The sequence below is a fragment of the Lacerta agilis genome, chromosome 3 (genome assembly GCF_009819535.1).
Source record: "Lacerta agilis isolate rLacAgi1 chromosome 3, rLacAgi1.pri, whole genome shotgun sequence".
NCBI lineage: Eukaryota > Metazoa > Chordata > Lepidosauria > Squamata > Lacertidae > Lacerta > Lacerta agilis.
In genome coordinates this window covers 74,852,553-74,868,301 of record NC_046314.1, presented here as the reverse complement: position 1 = coordinate 74,868,301, position 15,749 = coordinate 74,852,553, and positions in this window count along the sequence as shown.

Sequence of the window (15,749 nt, the reverse complement as noted above, 5' to 3'; positions counted from 1 at the left end):
GTGTCTGAGTGGAACATTAAGCACCTTCACTTTCACTGTGTATTGTACATAGTCCCAGGTTCATTCTCTGCCATCTCAGGTGACTAGGCTAACCTAGATCCTTACCTGTAATCTCAGGAAAAGAGATGTCTGTTATGATAAACAGCACCAGGCTAGAAAGACTACTGGCTGGAATCTATCTAATGAGATATTATATGTACCAGTACATAGAATGATATGCCCGGAAGTATAACAGAAAGGAAATGTGTTATCTGCATCTTACAAGTAAATATATTAATGTATACTGTTCATACTTGAATATGGGGCCAGAAACACACACTCCCTCTACTTTCTAGTCACCATGGTAACTCTTAATGATTTCAGATGGAGCGGTTGTCTTGTTTATGCACTCTGACACAAATACATAGAAGCAATCAAAACATGGCAGCTAGGGATTGATGGGCCATGGAGTGGTAAGTATCTGCTTGGCAATTGTAAATGAGGAAGAGCAGGGCAACAGGAGGGGTGGTGTGAAGATCTATGTCAGCCAGGGCAGTTTTGTGTGGATTATCTACTTGGAGGCATGCAACTGCAATGGAGGAGATACTCCAGCTCCTTTAATCCAATCCTGCTCACAGATGGTTTGTCTAGTTCCTCTATAGATAGGTTAGAAAATTGACAGCAGGCTTAGAACATAATCCTTTATTAGTAGCAGCTCATCCATGGTTTGGCACAGCATAAGATCTGCCCATCAGGAAGCCACCTACTTGACTGTGTCACCACCCCTCCCATCTACTGGATAACTGGAGGAGCTGGCAAACAGGGAGGGTCCACCATGGCACAGGTCAGACATGTGGGCCGACAAGCAGCCTGGGAGTGGTTGCTGGCTTGGGCTCCCTGGCTGGGACAGAAGCTTTTGGTGTCACCTCAAGATCCTTTGTGTGGACCCCTCATAAATTATGGACCCTGTCCAATGCCCTCACCTACCAACTGAAAAGTGTGCAGATTGATGTAGCTGTCAAATACACATAAAAGAAGAAGAAGAAGAAGAGTTGGATTTGATATCCCGCTTTTCACTACCCCAAAGGAGTCTCAAAGTGGCTAACATTCTCCTTTCCCTTCCTCCCCCACAACAAACACTCTGTGAGGTGAGTGGGGCTGAGAGACTTCAGAGAAGTGTGACTAGCCCAAGGTCACCCAGCAGCTGCATGTGGAGGAGTGGACCCGGTTCCCCAGATAACGAGTCTACCGCTCTTAACCACTACACCACACTGGCTCAAAAGCTTGATATAGAAGAAAACAAAAAACATCATGGCCAGCTGACCAATGTAGCCTGTGAATAAATTCCTTCCCTATTCTATTAACCAGCAACTGACATTGTCCACAGCAGGGATGACTGCAATTAAGGGAGGGAGAGAAGATAAGACCCTGATGGTGAGCACAGAGACTGATTGTGGGGGAGTCTTCTCCACAGGCCCTACCCACAGGAATCATTTTGGGCTACCCATTGGCTTCTAGGCTCCAAACACAGCCTGAGGTATGGTGCAGAAGCTTGCCAAAGTGAGAGCTAGCAAGCTCCCTCCTGCCTCCGCTTCACCAGTACACAAAAGGTACACAAAAGTCGCCTTTTACAGAGCAGGATCTCAGTGAAACAGCAGCTAGATGATTTGGGCATCTTTTGAAGACAGTGTCTCTCAGATGAGTAACCCCACAGATGTAAGTATGGGTACTTTGTTCTTTGTGAGACTTGGAAATCAAATAGACAAGTGTCTACTGTATAAATGGAGACTCTGAATTGTGAATCTGAATTCAATCAATCAATTTTATTACAGCAAGAGCCAGCAATACAAAACAACATAAGTAAAAAAGAAAAGAAAAAACCCAGCAACACCCCCACAAGAAATCAAAATCCCAAGAGCCAGGACAAAAGATCAATGGCGCAAAAGAAGTTTATAATGCATTTTCATTAAAAGAGATTTACGTTTTTTAATAGCTAAGGTGCAAAATTTGGCCACAGCGTAAGATACTGAGCTCAGAGAGTCTTCCAAAAGGAATTTGCGTAAAATTTCGGGGCTGAATTCCAAATAATACTGCAAAGGTATAAATTTGATAAAAGGGGTAATATGAGTCGAGGCCTTTCTTCACTGTAAAGTTCACAAAATAGGAGAATGTGAGTAACAGATTCCACCTTATTGGTCATGCATGGACATAAGCGCTCGTGAATTGGAACCCGCAGGAATTTACCGTATAGTACAGCTGTAGGTAGTGCCTCAAATCGGGCTCTGGAGAATGCCCATCTATAAGATTCATAAGTATATTAGATAAATAAGGGCAGCTGAAAAGCTGGGCCAAGATTTTAGACACCTGTAGTTCTCAGGGAGTAAAGCATCTTCTTTTTGCAATTCGGTGGTGACTCTGAATTGTAATAGCTACATCTTTACATTGGGTTATCAATGATCCATGACCATTATTGTGTAATAGTACTGGATAGGAAGCAACTAGACTTTCTTTGTAATGTGAAGCCAATAGCAGATCTATGCCTAATTAATATGAAGCACATACTGTATTTTGAATTACGGTGCTGGAGGAGACTCTTGAGAGTCCCGTGGACTGCAAGAAGATCAAACCTATCCATTCTTAAGGAATCAGCCCTGAGTGCTCACTGGAAGGACAGATCCTGAAGCTGAGGCTCCAATACTTTGGCCACCTCATGAGAAGAGAAGGCTCCCTGGAAAAGACCCTGATGCTGGGAAAGATTGAGGGCACAAGGAGAAGGAGACGACAGAGGATGAGATGGTTGGACAGTGTTCTCGAAGCTACCAACATGAGTCTGACCAAACTGCGGGAGCAGTGGAAGACAGGAGTGCCTGGCGTGCTCTGGTCCATGCAGTCACGAAGAGTCGGATACGACTAAACAACAACAATTGTATTCTATTTCCATTAATAACTTTCACTATTTCTTACATTGTTTGTGGTTCCCACTGACTTTCGGTGTGGTTTTGTGTATCAATATGGGGCCCCACAGAAGGCTTAGTGAAATAAACAAAGGCACACACTCCTCCATTGACTCCTAAGACAGACGGAAGGCACATGTGAGATGTAGGGCTAGGGAGAACTTGGAAATGCCTGGAATGCAAACCAGCTATGTCTGAATCAGTTTCACTTACAGTACTTGAGTTGGATTTCTTGGTTGTTGGACTGCAACAGAAACCTCTGAGCCATGGATTAGGCAGCAAATGTCAAAGTGCCTGTAGACATGCAAGAATTCATTTTTATGGATATGCAACCTCTATGGATGCTAAAAGCTGCTGAAAAAAAATTAAATGACTGGAAAATGATATCCTAAATGTCAACATACAAAAAGAATTTAGCCCGACACTAACAAATGCCAAAGGAAGAATGAATTCTTCTCTGCAAGATAATGTCATCAAAACAGTGGAAGAAGACCTATTCTGACCATAATTCAATAGAAAGTGTATAATGGGAAGTTTTGAAGTATCTTCAGTTGTGCTAAAGGAAGCTTTCTGCTAATTAAGTTTATGGGTCAGAACATCTTAAAACTGTTGTGGAAAATATATTAAAAATCCCACTTAGCAGTTCTATCAAAAGTGCTCCAGAAATTCAGAAGTCATTATCCAAGGAACGGCTAAAACAATACATGTTCACCCTTCCCATGGCTCCATCTGACATCAGGTTTTGTAGACATATTTGTATATAATATGCTATTCCTATTTCTTATCTATGGTACTAACACTGGAGAGAACCCCCCTCCCCAAAAAGATGTACTACAAAAGTCAGTATTTTGGGTGTGCACAATTGTCACACAATCTTCTCCGTAAATACTGTTTTTATAGCACTTTCATCATGTGAGACCAAAGAAATTAGTGCATCAGCTCTTACAGTCTTCTCTTATTCCAGCCTTAATCTTCTTTGATCCAAACGCTTTGCTGGAAAAGTATTTATGTCTTTATGCACATCATTGTGCTATATCTGCACTTTCATGCCCTTTAATGGTGGCTCTGCCCACCTCCCCCAGCTTTGCATCCAGTACTGGCAACAGGGCAAAATTCTGCGTTCCTGGGAGCTGGGAAAAGGTAAAAGAACTGATACCACATAGGAAACATAGGAAGCTGCCTTCTACAGAGTCAGGCCATTGGTCCATCTAGCTCAGTATTGTCTATACCAACTGGCAGCGGCTCTCTGGGCTTTTAGGCAGGCAACTCCCCCAACTCTATTAGGAGATGCTCTCTGGATTGAACTTGGGATCTTCTGCCTGCAAGGCTAGTGCTCTACCACTGAGCTATGGCCCTTCTTCTAAAAACCACTAGCACATCTTCCTCAGTCAGCAAGGATATTATTCCTCATGGGGGTGATGGACTATGTGTTAAAGGAAGTACAGTTGCCAGTTGGCAATGGCTTGCATTTTTAATACGTTGGCTTTTGAGACCGGCCCAGATTTCTTTATGCTGTTTAGCCATGCAATGAGTTCTGTTTGCCTGAAACACTGTGGAAATGTGATTTCTGAACAGCGGCTTCCTTAGCCGTATGACAATTTTTCAAAAGTAGTTGATGCCATGACACGTAGGCTTTCTGTGCAAAGGAAAGAACCCCCTGTTCTCAGCTGAACTGGCCCTTTGGGTCCTGACACATGAATTTCACATGTGGTAGTGCTCAAATTTCTGGGGGCCAGAAAAGTATTGGATCTTTACCTTTTGTGATGGTTATCTGCTGTTCTTAGAAAGCAACAGGGGAATGACTTGGGTAAAATTGGGTGGCATTTAAAGGTATAACTTGTGGAGTCAATTAAGGGCCCGTTCCTTTTCTAATCTGTGATGGAAGCATTGCTCTGTGAAGGATCTCTGATTGGATATGGAGAACTTGTATGGTGGTTGTCAATAGAGTTACTGACTATTGTATGTTTTGACTGATGTTATTTTTCTGCATATATGTGAGCTTTAGGCTTCTGGGGGGATTGCATTTCTTAATTCATATACTGAGTGCTTTTTTCTTTAAAAAATGTTTAGGAGTACTCTCATTTTCCTACTCATATTGAAATACTGCCCCTCAATGAGGCCAAACTTAGATTCACAAAATGTTTAAGAGTATGCGTCCCCCCCAGAAAAAAAGCACTGAATATAGTAAGATTAATAAAGCATGACATTATTAGTATGTAATACACTTCAGCCTTATGATGGGTGGTATGTCTGAATATGTGCATGTGTAGGCAGGCGGTGGAAGAGCCAATAGGTTCAGAAGGTGAACTTGGGAGAAAAAACTTTGACACTCATATCTAAAAGGGAGATCCTCAAAGGGCAAGGTTGACTTTCCTTTACTGACCTAGAGACTTAACTAAAGCAATAGCTCCACCTGCTGATAGATATAGAGGTAACCACAATGCAGCTGCTCACATAGCGTATGTACTTCACTGCTAGGCAATAGCTAGAATGCAATTTGAACAATATTTGTAGATCATTCATCTGAAAGGGAGCAGTGCTAGATGAAACATGCTTAAAACATTGGAATGCAGCAATCTAATGAATGAGAAGGAATAGGTTTTACTACTTCTGCTACTCATGCATACTTCTTTTCATGCAAAACTTCCCCCATTTGTATACAGGGCAGCATGTGGTCCAAATATTAATTTGAAGAATTGTGTTGCTAAAATACACATGGATCCCCCATGTGGCCTAGTTTGCCTCTTAGCCTGAAGCAGCAAGTTGGTTAGAGATACAGGTATTTCTCAAGAATAAATGCATGCCTAAAACACAGTGTGCCCTACCTAAATGTTGCCACTGATAGTAGCCTACATCTGTTTAAGATTTCAGAAGAATCATATTTTAGTGAGACTGTGATGTGATTGTATAAAGTATCTGAATAAAAAATACATCATTGGTTCTTTCAGGCATTGTGGAAACAGAAAAAAGAGGAGCTAAAATAAAACTTTATTTGGAGATGGTGTTAGAACTGGGTTTGCTTTGTACAGGGAAAGCAATGCCAATTCAAGGCAGATGATCTAGGGTGAAATCCTATGGTTTCTTGAAGAGCATTCCAAGGGCCATACAGTAGGATCTACCCTTCATTCTCCAATGTCATAGAGGGCGCTCTCATGTCAGACCCTCCCTTTCTAATGTCAACAGCTTTTCCAAAGCTCTGGCTCACTAAACAACCAAACTTCAAAGTTGGTAGGCTCCTAAACGGGGCATCTGGGGAGCAGCTTTGATCTGAATGGTCAAAGGCCCTCCCAGTCACCTGACATGCTCCCATACTGAAGTAGGGATTGGACACACTTATGAGAATGCTTAAAGCTTTCTCTCCCATTGTTTCCAAAGAGAGAGAAAACAGACAAACAAATAAATATGCTAAGGCCTAGAAATGGACAGAGAACCACAGAACATTCCACTGCCTGTTTATACCATGTCAACTTGAGCTTGGCATAGCTTTGGGTGAAGCAGTAGTACCGCCTTCAGATATCACTTACCACACCCTAGATTGCAGCCTTAAAGAATTCAGATTTAATGAAATCCATTTAAGAGGAATTTAAGACTCTAAACTGAAGAGTCAATCTTCACTCGTAAATTTGGAAAGATAGTGTTTATAAGCCATATCACCCAGCATTGGCCATGGTTTTAGGTGTTTCAATTAATTGGACATGTAAATAGTTGCTGTTTCTTTTTCTTGTTTTTGAACTATATTGTCATTGTTTCTTTCTGCAGTGTAAAATAAAATAGCAGCTTTATGAAACGCAACTGTTCACCTGAAGAACTGAAAGCGAATGAGATCCCATGATTGGCCGGGTATATTTAATCTGGTGGTCACAATTCCAACCTTTGAGAAATTTGCATCCTTGGTGAGATTTGAGGCAAGGACCCTTGACCTCGAAAGGATTAACATACCCTTTGATCTACAAGAACATTTGGAATGTGCTCCGTAATACTTGAGCTGAGGGCTTATTTTCAGATGGTGCACCTCTGGGCAAGCTCATCTGAACTGTTTCCCTGCTTATGGATGCATTTGGCTGCACTGTGCAGTTTCTGTATTTTAAGCCAGCCTCCCCTTTTCAGTTCTACTTTGCATGGGGCACAGTCAGTCACATCAGAGCCCTTCAGGGAATGGGGAATGGGGATACAGCACTTCAACAACTGAGTTTACAGGTCAAACTTATTTCTACTACTTCTTTGTTAGAATTCAAAGGATTGATGCAAAGTACTCATGTTGGAAATGTGGGAAAGAACTAGGAGATTTGTATCTTATGCAGTGGAAGTGTAAAGTGGCAAAAAGAAATTGAGCAAAAATCAGAGTTTAAATAATTAAAATCTTAGGGTATGGAGTTTGCTGGGTTCAATTGTGTTCTTGTTAAACCATGTAAAGGAGTCTGTAAGACTGCAGCATGAAGAACTAAGCTCATATATGGCAACTACTGCTAAGAAGTGAAGGCCACACCATCTGTATCTGATTTGTATGAAAAAGGTTGGGAATATGCTGTTGTGGTAAATGAAAATGGCCCATCTAGTCCAGCATCATGTTCTCACCATAGTCAACCAGATGCCTATGGGAAACCTAAAAGCAGGACCCCTGAGGACAGCAGCATTCTCCACATTTCTGATTTCCAGCACCTTTAGGAGGCAGATACTCCAATTACAAGGAGCTGGACTTGACTAGGTTGTCTTAAAGGTTGGCAATGGCAGGCTGGCCATCTTTTCTAGGTTTACCTTGCAGGGACTGCTGCCCCTGATTTGCACTGCTAGAGAAGGCTATTATTTTGTGGTATCCTAACCTAGGCTAGAAAGAGCAATGCAAATCAGATTAAATTGTCTGTGCTAATGTTTGCCGTCTACTATTCGCTCTGATCCAGTGGTTTTAAATTCTTATAGAAGTGCGGTGGAGTCTCCTTCTTTGGAGTGTGGTGGAGTCTCCTTCTTTGGAGGTCTTTAAGCAGAGGCTTGACAGCCATCTGTCAAGAATGCTTTGATGGTGTTTCCTGCTGGCAGGGGGTGGACTGGATGGCCCTTGTGGTCTCTTCCAACTCTGGATCTGTGATTCTACGGCTATTGGGTTTCTTATTTCATAAGATTCCCTCTTTAGAGGATGAAGTTCAGAGTGCTGGGAAACATTCTGCTTCTCCTTAGCAGATTGTAAGTTGCCTCACCAACTCTGTGGTTCTTCGAGTGTGAGCATGGCTCATAATGGGCTGCCTGGAAATAGCTTATTCAATTTTTTTTCTTATTCTAGGTATTCTCAGATGTGTCCCAGAGGGCATAGGAAGCATTGACTCTTCCTCTCTAAGGTGGCACTAACTTCAGAGAGAGAGAGAGTTCTCTATTTCAATTCTCTTTCCCTACCACCATGGGCCTTTCCCTCTCAACATTATTAGGGTGAAAGGGGTGTGCACCTGGGGCATTTTGGGAGGGGTGCTCAGGAGGAAAAAGAGGAAGACATGGATCTGAAGGATCCATAGCCTCTCCAGACTCCAGATGTGCCTCCAACCCAGGGAATAGTACATTGATTGTTTCTGGGTTTCTTTTAAGCAGCAGCGGAAAGGGATGGGGGAGTGCAAAAGCATTCCTATACCCTCACTTCCACACACCCTTCTAAGTCTTAGTCTTAGGATTGCAAATAAGATACTTGATTCGTGGTCTTACCTGTTGCAGTTGCTTTCTAGCTTTGCTATGTGTATTTCTGATTCACACCAATACATGTTGTAAGCTTAATCTTAACATAGTGTTTATGTAGTTATGTTGTGATACAAAACAAAAAAACCATATAGAGATGTAAGACACTACTCCCCTTATTCCTATAGAATTTGTGCCTTATGTTCTTGGATACTGCTCTTAGATATCTGCTATTCCAAGCATCTTATGATGCCTTGGTATATTTAATGCAGAAAGAGCAGTTGTGCAAACATGTGCAGTATAGTGAATGGACATTGCATATGTATTGACATTTTACATACACTGGATTGCTTGGCATTCATTTTCTTTTCTTTTCTTTTATAAGAAAGCTTGGCATTCATTTTCACTGCTAATAGTGCATCATCTAGTACCTGTATGAAGACCGCAGCTTTTTACCTTTATCTTTCTTGCCAATTGGAAAGGTAAAGGTAAAGGGACCCCTGACCATTAGGTCCAGTCACAGACGACTCTGGGGTTGCGGCGCTCATCTCGCTTTATTGACAGAGGGAGCCGGCATACAGCTTCCGGGTCATGTGGCCAGCATGAGTAAGCCACTTCTGGCGAACCAGACCAGTACACAAAAATGCAGTTTACCTTCCCGCCAGAGCTGGTACCTATTTATTTACTTGCACTTTGACATGCTTTCGAACTGCTAGGTTGACAGGAGCAGGGACCGAGCAACGGGAGCTCACCTCATCATGGGGATTCGAACCGCCGACCTTCTGATCGTCAACTCCTAGGCTCTGTGGTTTAAGCCACAGCGCCACCAATGTATTCTTCATTTGACATCCTACACTGGCTTCTCCAAACTCACTGCAAGGGGTCAGACTTGTTAGCCTCACCACTGCTCTTTGCAACTTTGCCCACAATTATCTGAGTTTAAGCAAGATGATGTACATGCAGTTGAATCTATTTATTCTTTGACTACCCCATAGAAATCTAATTTCATTGAACTTAATTTCCATTTGGAGAAATTACTGGGGCAGTTGGATAAGCAGACTTAAGGAGCATCTGAAACACTTGGCATACCAACTGACCACTGTAAGTTGAACCTGGGGATTATTGTGACATCACCAATGTGGCTTCTTTTATTCAGTCAAACCCTTAGAATGATGAGTAGAGCCTGATGGAGATTGTGCTGAAATTCATCTTGTTGGAGAAAATAGAAATAGCCTCTAAACACAGACTCGTATTGTAATAATCAATGAATCTTTCAAGTGTTAAGAGGATTTCTTGAATATTACTGTCATGTATCTGTGAAGTTTCATCACTACCCAGCTATTTGAAAGCTTTTCATGTAGGCAGGCACAACTGTGTTGAATTGTGATTTTATAGATCACAATCTCTTAAGTACAGAATCTAAGTAAGCGTATAAAACTGGAAATCTCTCATTAGCCCACGTTTGGCAGGATATTTAGATGTCAAAGATCACAAAGAATCCTGGACAGTAAAAAAGCAGCTATTAGAAGCATGATTTCCATCCGCTTTACGTTGGCCTCAAAGAGAATTCAGATACCGGGTTTCTGGCTTTCATCATGAGTCAATGGCAATCGCTCCTTGCTGCCCATCATGGGCAACAAGGAGGTTCAGGCAGGGGAATGCCAGGATTTATGAGGTAAAAATCCTGGCAATGTTCCCCAGTGGGTCTGGGGAGCTCACCGCATTCCGCTGTGCCACTCAAGCCCGTGTTGTCAACTTGAAAGGCAGAATGGGTGTGACTTGGGAGGGTGTCCCTGCCATGGACGAGCCTCCGTCTCTGACATGATTTGTGCTTAGTTTTCTCCATAATTTAGAATATTGGCATTATTCAAGAGGCGCTTCTGGACCGACATATGCCGATGAGCTGCAATCATCAGCTGCCGAAAGGACTTGGCTTGGTTTTTTGAAGGGAAAGGAAGGGGGAGGACAAGGCGCTTTGTCCTTTCATATGGTTTTCAATGGTGTTTATTTTGTCCTCCCCTGCAAAATGAAACATAGCCACTGCTATGTTATTCTGTCTGTTACCACAAAAAAGAGGGGGGAGGCTTTTGATTTATGCTCAACAAGGAATTTAACAAGGTTTTATTACGCCCTCCCCTTTTGACTGAGGTTGAATGGACTTCATTTAAAATTATTTTTGGATTGCACCAGGAGTGTGATGGAGCAATGCAAAGCAAAAAGAATGAATAGCTGCCAAATAGATCTAGCAAGAGGCTGAATTTGAGAAAAGATTTATTTTTAATTATGTGCCAAGGAGAACTCCAGAGCAGAATTTTAATGGCAGAGAATGGACAAGTATTATTATTTATGGTCACAGCTCATATGGGTAGTTGGTAAACAGCAGAAGGAATGGAATATGACCTTGCACCATCCAGATAAACACTGCAAAGAGCTGAACAATGGAAGATAGTAATTAACTCTCCCAGCACACCGTTCTAGAACAACAATGTATATGAAGGACTTCACACATGAATGGGTTTTTATATTGTAAGGAGGAAAAAGCAGTCAGCTGGAAGAATGGTGTAACGGCAAGTTGAAGGATGACAACTGGACACTAAATAAGAATTACGTGGCTATGAGAGGAAATGATAACATATGTTTGCAACAGGAGCGAGAAATCTGATTTTAAGAAATTGTATTAAATTAAGGTAATTTGGTTTGATTTGTAATAAGTTGGAAAATTAATAAAAATAATGTGGAAAAAAGAGGGAGAATTCACATACCAAAATAGCTGCAGTGGGACTCCAATAAATACTTTGGCAGTTAAAGACAATTGTGTCACGGTTTCTAGGAATAAAATGTTGTGTTGGATAAATGCAAGGAAGTTTTTATCAGTTTTCACCAGCTGGTAGAAATCCCACCTTAGCCTTCTTAAAGTAGGAGGAGATGCGATATTTTTGTCCTAATACAATGCAAAATATACACTGTTGTAATTGGAATAGCATTTGATTGTGGGCACACCACATCAATGGACATGTTTCTAAAAGCAGGCAAGAGCAATATTATCAACAAACTACACAAAGTATCAAAGTAGTGATAAGAATGTAACAATAAAGCATTTATTTATTATGTATTTTGGACCTATGTTCGGAAATTCTGGTCCTAATTGCACGTGTGGACCAGAAATTCTGAACATAGGTCCAAAATACGTAATAAATGCCTGGATGCCCCCCTGGTTCAGCATTTTTAGCAAGCAGCTCATACAGAAAATGATCTGAGTTTCTTTATTCTGTGGACCCCTAAAAAACTACCTTTTAGAACTGTGGACATATAAAGACTTTTACTACAAAAGGAGTATAAATTAATATTTCAACTTGGAACCTTGTATCCTAAGGGTCTTAATACAGAATTTGATCTGGGATGTTATGTATAAGTTTGATATGTATGTTTTCATTGTTTGATGGCCACAGAGAAGAGATACTGTACCTTTAACATCCAACCATGTAATGATTGATTCCATTCACCTGCATTTGTATTTAAGGCTTGAAGCAAGTTTGTTCAAGATGTCCTGTGAATATTTCCTTATTTTGTGTTAACTGTTCTGTCTGATTAGGTAAGGTAAAGCATGTTACTTTTGTTTACAATTCTTTTGTGTTAATATACATTGTAATTTGAGTATTGATTGCATCATGCAGCCTAGAACTGATGAAGCTTTGTGGCGAAACCTGTTGCAAATCCGGAGGGCAGGTCTTCTTTCACTCGCCCACCTGTGTTGACTTCAACATGGTGGTGGTTATATAAGACCTACGAAAGAAAATTCCATCCAGCTCCTTCCTTCAACCACCCACATTAATTCATCAGGGTGGTGTCAAACTCAGACCTACTGAGACTCTCCATTTAGTTCATCATTTATAAACTGTTTTGAAACTTCTTCACATTTTTCTATTGGCATCAGGATATTGTTCAATGCTTGGACTTTAGCCACTTGTTGAATGGTCAGTTATTCAGACATTGGAACGTTCACCAAGCATATAAATCGTTCCATGTGTTGTGGCAGAACCAATATTGATCTGCACATGGCATTGTAACATGTTATTGTTTGTTTGAATGGTCATTAGTTAATCTTTATTCAGCTATTATCTTAGTAAATTCCTTTTGCATTTATTAGCCAGTTTTGTGGTGGTTTGTTTTGGTTTATTATAAGAGCAATATTATGACATGGTTCTTTGCTACTTGGAGGGCTATCAAATGAATATGTTGAATTCATGTGATGATTTGACACTTGGTTTTATGGCGGTATTTTCATTCTAGAGCAGCAGTTGTCAACAAGTAAACATTCCAGTGATGTTATCACCATCACCATCTGAATGGGCTTCTATCAGGGCCCCTATCCTATTAGCATAGGTCTTGTTGCACATCAGGCACATCCAACAGGTAGATCGTGATCTACCGGTAGATCACTGGACGTCTTTCACCCCCAAACAGAGCTTTCCTTCCTAAAAAAAGCTCAACAATTTTGACCTGAACCCCCCCCCCCAAAAAAGGGGTAATCACTGCCAGAATTTAACTCTGTGAGTAGATCGCAGTCTCTTGGGAGTTGGACACCCCTGTTGTACATAATACTCTATGCAGCAAGGTATTGCTGCATATTTGTGCTATATTGAGTATTTGTGCTATATTCAAGACAAATCGTTTTAAAAGCAAATGGAGACCACTATCAGCAGCAGCTGTTATAAAGCATAGGATCCAGTGGTGGTTCCTCAGGAGAAGGCCCACTACTGCCTGTTTGAGGGCAGCAGGCAGCACTCTATCACATAAGATACATTTACTACACACTGGATCCATCTGGTCAACTCCCCAACTGGCTTTTTACGATGACACATCCACAAGGAGCCATGTGTGGACCCAATTTTGTGGAACCCACATCCACCTGAGGTCAGACAGCCCCCCCCCCCATTGAATATCCGGTGCTTACTGAAGACATTTTTATTCCAGCAGTCTTTTTAAATTGAATTCTGATCTTTAGTTTTAACTCATTTTTAGTTTAGTTTTTTTAAAGATAGTCTTTATTATTTTAATTACACATTTTAAAAGATATTTACAATTTCAACAGTACAAATAAAAAAGAAAAGAAGGATAAAATTGATTTACTTAACCAAACTTCTCACATACAAGGCTTCTGATCTTTCTTAATGTACTTTCGTTACATCATTATTTTCCCCGCACAGTTTTGGTCTTTATTTCCCTTCCATCAATCTTCTATAGTATTCAGTATTTATTTAATTATAATTATCACTCTAGTTCTGCTAATATGGCTTTGTTATTACAATATATTATGTACTCTTTAAATATTTTCCATTCTCCAAAGGTTTTCTGCTTCATTTCTCCTCTAACTCCTCCCGTCAATTTCGCCAGCTGTAAATAATCTAACATAAGCATCTGCCATTCTATAATTGTTGGTACTGATTCATTCTTCCACCTCCTAGCCACAAGAATTCTGGCTGCTGTGATGGCGTACATAAAATTTTAGTTGTATTATATGGAGTCTCCTGTACACTGCCTAGAGAAAACTGTCATTAAGTGGTATAGAAATTGTTGCAATAAATATAGATAGATCCCCTCATGTAGACTTCTTTTTCTGGTTCGTTAGTCTTAAAACAAGTGACCACTGCTTTCTGTTTTTTGAACCTTCTTACTGCTTGTTGCAAGTAGTGCTACACTGGAAGAAATTATAAAACAACCACTGGAGTGAAGTACGCAGCTTCTGAAGAATCTGAATATTTTGTGAAATGCTGCAGTCATACTCCAGTGCATTAGGGCTCTTCTTCTGTGTCGAATTGGAATGTGTGGATTTCATGCCTGGATAGACAGGGTTAGCGCTGTCAATGAAAATGCCTTTCTCCCTAAATGCAGCAGCCTAGCTGAGGCAATCATCTCATGAGGAGGAAAACAAGACCCTATTGGTTATTTTCATGGAGTGCTACAATTCTCAAATCTCTGATGGTAGTGAATCTGCATCTCTTCCCAGGGGAGTAAGGACTGCTTCAAACATGAAGGTGGGAGGGTTGTTAGTTTTGGGTCCCAGGTGAGAGTTTGGGCAATTACCAATCTTTCTTGGGCAAGACCAGAGGCTAGACTAGTTTAAATAGTTCATTATGGAAGTTACTGGAGAGACGTGTGGCTTCTCTCTTTCTCTATCTCTCTCTTTCTCTTGGATTTTGATAGTGCTTAAACTCCATAGACGTAGATGGCCTATTACAGTGATGGATCCTTGATTTCTAAGGGGTTTTCCTGGGGTGGGGTCAGGGAGAACATTAGCTCAGGGGAGCAGTGCATGCTTTGGATGCAGGAGGTGCCAACTCCAAATTTGAAAAAAACAGGGGATTCTGATAGCAGGTAATGACATCCTGGAGAGCCTCTGACTGTCAAGACTAAACAGTACTTAGGTGAAGTAAAGGTCTGTTTTGATATAAAGCAACTGGTATGTCTGGAGGGCCTGCCGATACCCTAGGCCTAGTTGATCTGTGGAAGGTACAAAAACACGGTCTCCTGCCAAAGCATAACCTAATCCATTGTTTCCTAGGAAGTTAGTTGCAATGAAGCAGCAAGGTCAATGGTTTGAGTGCAGGTTGGGGAAATCTTATAGAATCATAGAATCTTAGAGTTGGAAGGTACCCCAAAAGTCATCTAGTCCAACCCCCTGCAATACTGGAATCTCAGCTAAAGCATCCATGACAGCTGGCCATCCAACCTCTGTTTAAAAACCTCCAAGGAAGGAGAACCCACTTCCTGCCGTATCTGTGGCACCAGGAACACCTCGAAAAGGAACTATGATAGGGTGAATGTGTTTGTTTGTAAAAGCGGAAAGTGCTGCTTTTTTGCATCTCCCCTGGTAATATTCTTTGCAGGTGGGTAAGGATGCAGGGGAGATTACCATGATAAATACTGAAGGTAGTGATAGTGGCTTTTTAGTTGTGCTATTTCAATTGACTGCTCTGCTGCCACTTGAAGCAATTGAGCTACAATTGGCAGCCCATTTAGGCAGTCATTTACTTCAGTTGCTCTGCATGAGTGATGCTATTGCCAGCAATTACAGCCATACCTCGGAAGTCGAACAGAATCCGTTCTGGAAGTCCATTCAACTTCCAAAACATTCAGAAACCAAGGCGCGGCTTCCAATTG